We start from the raw sequence: 7,604 nt of genomic DNA, 5'->3' as shown, positions 1-7,604 counted from the left end.
TGGGCTGACACAGTCATGTAGGTAGAAGGTCTAAGCCTTTACTGGTGATGTCTTTAGTCCGTGACGGCCCCCAATAACATCACCAAGATCTACTCTATTGTAGTTCTGCTACTTTGCTTTTAATAAATACAACTAAATTATCATTTAGTAGGAACAGCCAGACCTAAGGCATCAAGAAGGATTGTGTTTCTACAACTCCCAGGGCAGCCTCTTGTAAGTGTAGGAGAAAAAAACCCTTATTTGCAGCATCATGTTGGGGCCCTCAGACCTGGGGCCAACTACAGTCATGGACAAAGACTAAATAATAAAGAGCGATTATTCTGCACTCCAGCAGTGGCGGAAGTTCACCATCTTGCCTCAGACGCATAAAGGGCCACTTATATCTGGGCAGCCACACCCGATACTATTCATATGGTGAAAATAATAGGGAAAGTAATCTCATACTAAAGTTCTGTATTATACTGGTATAATTGTTATATTACTTCAATCACTTTTATAGAATTTTAAGTTTTGTTCAACTCTGATATCCTTGACCAATGGAAATGGAACCAAAAATGGACTGTTTTCCTACTTGCCTTTTCCTACGGACTCCTGTGTGGCCCATCCTCATCATCATGTTTTCTACTCTGCTGCACTTACACTGTGAGGTTTATATTAGTGCCAAAAACACTTTGCTAGTTAAACATGAAATATTTATGTATATATATGTACATGTAACATGAGAGTGTTAGGCACTGAGTACCCAGGGGAGAAATATTACAACTAAACCTGATCACTGGCTCCCTCTCTCCATCCTTGTCTCAACTGTTGACTCTGTCTCTGAACCCCTGGAAGAAGCTCTGAGTGGCTCTGCGTTGCCCTCTAGTGTCTGACTATGAGACAATCAACTACAGTCAACTAGAATAACTTCCACTGGCATATAGTTGCATAGTTAAAGAAACAGTAACACCAAAAATTGAAAGTGTTTTAAAGTAACAAAAATATAATGCAGTGTTGCCCTGTACTAGTAAAACTGCTGTGTCTACTTCAGAAACACTACTATTGTTTATATAAATAAGCTGCTGTGTAGCAATGGGGGCAGACATTCAAAGGAGAAAAGGCTCAGGTTACACAGCAGATAGCAGATAAACTCTGTAGAACATAATGTTGTTATCTATTTAACCTGTGCCATATAGCCTTTTTTTCTATTTCCACCATTGCTACACAAGCAGCTTGTTTATATCAACTATAGTGTTTCTGAAGCAAACAGATCCCAGTGCAGGACAACAGTATATGATAATTTCATTACTTTAAAACACTTTCATTTTTTGGTTTTCCTGTTCCTTTAAGTTGGATTGAAAAAAGTTCATCAAGTTCAAACCCTGCTTTCTGGCTTATGTGGTGGAGGGCTAATAATGAAAGACCACTCCCAATTTTTAAAACGTACAAGACCATATCCACATTAATGGTGGTAGCACACCAAAAATATATCACTCACCTAGTCATATAGTCATATTAAGACATAACCATAAATCCATATGCCTCTGCCTTCCATTGATAACAAAGCAACCCCAGCACATAATTAAACAGTTTAGGGAACCCCTAACAAATATTTCCAAATGATAACACCCTCCCCCCAAACACAAGGCTCACCTCCCACAGACACCATAGGGCAGGCAGAGTATGGCACACACAAATAGAGTAGGCAGGTAGATTATGGCACACACACTGAGCATAGGGCAGGCAGAGTATGGCACACACAGGGAGCATAGGGCAAGTAGAGAAGGGCACACACATGGAGGATAGGAAAGGCAGAGTATGGCACACGCAGGGAGAATAGGGCAAGCAGAGTATGGCACACACAGGGAGCATAGGGCAGGCAGAGTATGGCACACACAAGCAGAGTATGTTACACTTGCACCATAGGGCAGCAGATTATGGCACACACAGGGAGCAGAGGGCAAGCAGAGTATGGCACACACACACACACATGGAGCATATGGAAGGCAGAATATGGCACACAGGGAGCATAGGGAAGGCAGAGTATGGCACACTCAGAGAGCATAGGGCAGGCAGAGTATGGCACTCACAGGGAGCATAGGGAAGGCAGAATATGGCACACAGGGGGCATAGGGCAGGCAGAGCATGGCACAAACAGGGAGCATAGAGCATTCAGAGCATGGCACAACAGGAAGCATAGGGCATGCAGAGCATGGGACACCCAGGGAGCTTAGGACAGGCAGAGCATGGCACACACAGGAGGCATTGGGCAGGCAGAATATGGCACACTCAGGGAACATAGGGCAGGCAGAGTATGGCACACACACAGGCAGCATAGGACAGGAGACATGGAAACCAGGAAATGCAAGTAACTAATCAGGTCCACTCTATGGCTAGTGCTACACAGTGGCCTAAAATCAGCTCCTACACAAGCATTAGCCTCATCCTGCCTGCAACTAGGTTTGCCACCTTTTTTTCACGAATACTGGCCTTTCGGTCGGGGGGCAGGCTGTGATGTCATTTGAGGGCAGGGTTATGACATATCAGGGTGAAAGGGACCTGAAAATGGTGGAGAAATGGGCAGTCTGGGCAGGGAAACAACAGATCTGTGGCTAGGAGACAAGTCTGCCAGTGGAAGGAGTACGGGAGGGGAGGAATTTATAGTTTTACTGGCTACTACATATACTGCTGGTATAATTGTAATGCCGGTGCTGGCCCTAGCTGGTGGTACCTGGACCCAAAACCATTCGGCTCGGGTGCAGGGACACACAGTTGATTTTGCAAAAGAATTTAAAGGGCATGTAAAGGCAAAAAATTAATCCAATTTTTACTTTCTTTAATGAAAATGAAAAATATCTCCAATATACTTTAATTAAAAAAATTGTACAGTTTTTATAAGAAACCTGACTGTATGCAGTGAAATTCTCCCTTAAATTTCTACTATGAATAGGAATTGTCAGACAGTCCCTGACTGCTGGGCAGGGAAACAATCATACTTATGAACAGCAGGGGGAGCCCCGTCTTACTTCCCAGCCGTGCAGAACTCAATCAGCTTTGTTTTTTTCCCTGTAGAGCAGTCGGCGACTGTGTAGAGATTTGTATTCGATTTTATTTTTGCCTTTACTGTTTCCATCTCCAGCTGCTGGGACTGGTTGTGCAGAGTTTGAGAAAGTTTGGATTAAACAATACAAAAACTATAAAATCCACATTAGATTACATGCCAACATGGTCCCCAGTGCAGTCTGCCTATTTTGATTATAAATCAGTCTTGCTGTATCAGCTTCTGGCAGATATTGTTTGATAATTTATGATGATCCCTAAGCAGCTCAGACCACACTGAGCATGTGCACAGTCTTGGTCTTGCAAAGACAAAGTTACAAGATGGTGACCCCCTGTGGCAAACTTTGAAAGCATAAATCATTTGTTTGATTAGGCTTGTGGTGCAGTAAGTTCATGTTTATGTTTAGTATACAAAATACAGCATTTCCAGCCTTATTCTATTTTAGACTTTACTTCCCCTTTAACGAAATTAGGTCTGTGTGCCTGCACCCAAGCTGTCACAACAGTTCAGAAGAGGAGGCTGCAGTACAATACTATATAGTACATACAGTGACACAATGCCTACACTGCTCCTTCAGTGTGTATGAGCTGTCAGCAGGTGTATAGTGCAGGAGATCACAATCTGAGTCTCAGGTGTGAACAATGCAGGGGTCAGTTAATCTCAGTACTGATACCTGTTAAAGTTTACACAAAGTAAACAGTCACAGCAGGCAGACTTCAATGCTGGGGCCACACAAGGCAGACCCACAGGCCGCAAGTTGGACAGCACTGACTTTGGATATTATGGTTGTTCAAGAAATCATCAGCCCAGCAGGGCATTCCCAAACCTCACTGGCCTCTGCATGAAGAACCACCTACACTGCTTCAAATGAAAGTTCAGTTCCAGTCTAATCTAAAGAGGTGACATTTGGTTATTAGATCTTTTCTAAAGCCCTCTAATGTTTTTGTAGAGTAATCATGTCCCCTCACAATTGCCTTTTCTCCCAACTCTTACCTCATAGTTTAAATTCTCCATCCCTTTTGCCAGTTTAGTTGAATGTCTCTGTATTCTCTCCAGCTCATTAATATCCTTCTTAAGGATTGGAGCCTAAAACTGAATTGCATACTCCAGATGAGGCCTTACCAGGGACCTATAAAGAGGCAAAATTAAATTTTCATTCCCTTTTTTTTTTATAAGACAGTGCTTTATTTCCTTTATTAGCCACGGAATGACACTGCCTAGAATTAGACAATTTATTATGTAAAAAAAAATCCACAGCTCCTCCCCAATACATTGCCATTTAGTGTATAACTCACATTTATTTTATATCTGCCAAAGTGCATAACTTGCGTTTCTTGTTAGATAGATGAAAGACAGATAGATAGACAATCAGGCAGACATGGATTTATAGCTAGATTGATCTATAGATTATAGATAGTAGAGATAGCAAAGAACACATTGGGACAGGCAGAAACTGCTGTCAATAGCAAAGGCATTTACTCATAACTATAAACTCTATGAGAATGAGGAATGAATGGATATTGGGAAGCTGCTTAGAATTTTATTTTCTCTCACTAGGTTAATGTCCCCTTTAATTAACATGGATCACAGCACTGTACTATGAACTCAAATGAGCAGCAGGTGGCAGCGCAGTTCCACTTTATTGAAGGAAAGCATTTTGAAAGAATAATAAACATTTGCAGGCAGTTGGTTCCAGGAGGGAGCTCCTTTCCCTCTATTGAACCTAATAACATCCTCATATCCCACTCCCCCTGCAGGTACAAATGTGTGAAGCCCCCAGGATGCCAACAGTACAGGATTCTGACAAAAGGCTGCATTTCCCTCGCACATTTACCCTAATTAGTGCATCTGCCTCCAGTGTTATCACCAATGTGTAAAGGGCTGGAAGCACCTTGTGCCATTTGACCATATTATAAAACTGCATCTGGGGCCTCCATTTGTGTTTGAAGCATAAAGGGCCCATTGGCTCCTGTAGATGAAAGTACAAGCAATATGTTTAGTTTGTGTAACAATAAGTTCTAGTAGCTCCCTCCATGTTGTTCAAATGCAACTTCCAGAACCTCAGTTTTCCTTTGCTGCAAGGGTCCTACAAATGCAGATATTTACAGACCTAGAAAAACCTGCCATTATTTTACTGTGGAATTCTCCATTCAGCACTTGCCCACCTGCACCTCCTCGACATCACTTTCCATTAGTAATGCCTTGAACCAGCTCATAAATAGAATTAGTCAGCTCTGTAGCTCAGGAACTCAGCACCCTTGTAATGTGCTGCATAAATGTCATAAGTCAGATGAGGGCAGTAGGGCAAAGCAAAGACAGCAGGGCAAGGTGGAGTCAGTAGGGTTAAAATGTGACAGTAGGGCAAGATGTGGAGAGTAGGACTTTGTGGGTACAGCAGGGCAAGATGGAGGCAGTAGGACATGATTGCAACAGTAGTGCAGTTTGAAGCGTATAGGTCATGATGGAGAGTTTAGGCAAAATAAAGAGTGTAGGCCATGATGGAGAAACCAAAACAAGATGGAGACACAGTGCTGCACAACCTGTAGCCCTTTAGTTATTGTTGCAGTACAACTCCCAGCATTAATGGCTGTCATTGGGTTCTTATATTAATAAAGTACTTCCTACTTGTGATGCCCAGAGAAATTGTTTCAAGGATGGCACGAAATTGGAATGAGTGATAAATTAGAGCAGTTGCTTTGCACAGTGTGAGTTAGGTTCCTGTGCTGAGTCCCAGGCTAATAAAGCAGCAAGGTTCCAGTTAACAAGGCAACTAATAGCGCAGGACTGTTGGTTTTGGGCAGCTTCCAAGGCTGTTCCACTCTCTGTGCCAGAAAGTGGCTTATTCTGACAGTGAAGCAGGGTGCTGCCAATGTCTGGCGACTTTCTTGCTGCACACCTGTGATGAGTATGACATCATGCCGCCATTCAATAGGAGGCTTGTGCAGGGTACAGACTCCCCATTCACTGGCTCACAATGCCACCTGCAGCTTGGCAGGTATTGGCACTCACAGGCAGGATTCCCACAAATCATAAATGACCATAAAAGTGTGAACAGCTGAAATGTAGTGACAGACCCCATTCCCCCCAAACCCCCACCAGCACCTCTGCCTGCTTAACCCCTTGCCACAAGGGCAGTCTGCTGCATAACTCCAGCTGATCACTAGGGGGCGCACAGGACCTACTGTTCCATGTTTCTTTTCTTTTTGTACTCAGCAGATCTGGGGGCACAGGGGCTAAAACCCAGGTCAGTTAATTAACGTCAATTACTTACTCTGGAGGATCTGCCCCCACCCCAGCTGCCCTTCCCTTGAGCAAATTATAGCACGGACTGATCCATAGCCATGTGTGATACTGTATGGGGCCCCCTGACTGCAGTACCCCATGAAAAACAGGGCCCCTTGATGGTGACCCTGGAGATGAGAGAGAGATGATTGGTTGCAGTAACGGCTCTCGCCAGTACCGCCCAGTGGCCAAAGTTGCCAAAGGGTGTAGGAGAAGAGTACAGTCATCTGATCAGTGCTGCAGAAAAGGGGTTGATGGAATAAAGGATCCTCCTGAAATAGCTGGAACAATTTGATGTATGAGAGTAAATAATGGAATTGGCCTTGTTTCATGTATAGTGGATTCAGGGTGAGCATATAGGGACGAGTCTCCCAGTCACCAATTGGGGTGAGTCTTTCTGTGCCCACTGGGAAGAGTCTCACCATCTCCCATTGGGGTGAGTCTTTGTGTCTACCATTAGAGAGGGACTAAATGTGCCTTATTAGAGCAAATCTCCCTGTCACCCTTTAGGGCACATCTCCCTGTTCCCTGCTGGGGCGTTTCTCTGTATCCCCCGGGCAAGTCTCCATGTCTCCCATTAGGGTGTCTCCCTGTCCCCCATGGGGTGAGTCTCCTTGTCTCCCTTCGAGGTTAGGTCCCTGTTCAGATAAGGAGGCATACCATGCACACACCCAGCCTTCTATGCTATAGTATATGATTGGTGCTCAGTATTCCAGGAGACAACACTCTCTCCAATGTATCAATCATAAAAAAAGACTTCTGGCACACAAAGCCAGTCCAAAGGGGACTAGTCCCTAACTTTTTATTATGCCAAAACCGTGAAATGTTTTCGCCATTAGGGTGTCTCCCTGTTGCTCATTCTGTCAAGTCTCACTATACCCATTGGGGTGAGTCTGTCTCCCACTGAAGCGCATCTCCCTGTGCAGGTCCGGACTGAGAATTAAAGTAGGCCCTGGCATTTTAGGTACACAGAGGCCCAATCAGCCCACACAGAGGCCTAAACAGCACCCACCAGCCCACTAAATACTGACTTTCTATGGGACCTTATAGCAGCCCCTCTGGCATTTGCCAGAACCCACAGATTGCCAGTCCGGGCCTGTCCCTGTGCCCCATTGGGGTGAGTCTCCCTGTCTTCCATTGGGGAGAGTCTCCTTGTTCCCCCATTGGAGTGGGTTTCTCTGTCCGCCCTATTGGTGAATTTTCCAGTTCACCATTGGGGGTGAGTCTCCCTGTATCAAAATGATAGACTCAAAGTAATGGTTCCATACTGGTTTCAACTCAT

This window comes from Xenopus laevis, chromosome 9_10S (assembly GCF_017654675.1).
Source record: "Xenopus laevis strain J_2021 chromosome 9_10S, Xenopus_laevis_v10.1, whole genome shotgun sequence".
NCBI classification, from domain to species: Eukaryota; Metazoa; Chordata; class Amphibia; order Anura; family Pipidae; genus Xenopus; species Xenopus laevis.
The sequence above is the reverse complement of the archived record's forward strand: the minus strand, read 5'-3'. Positions refer to the sequence as shown.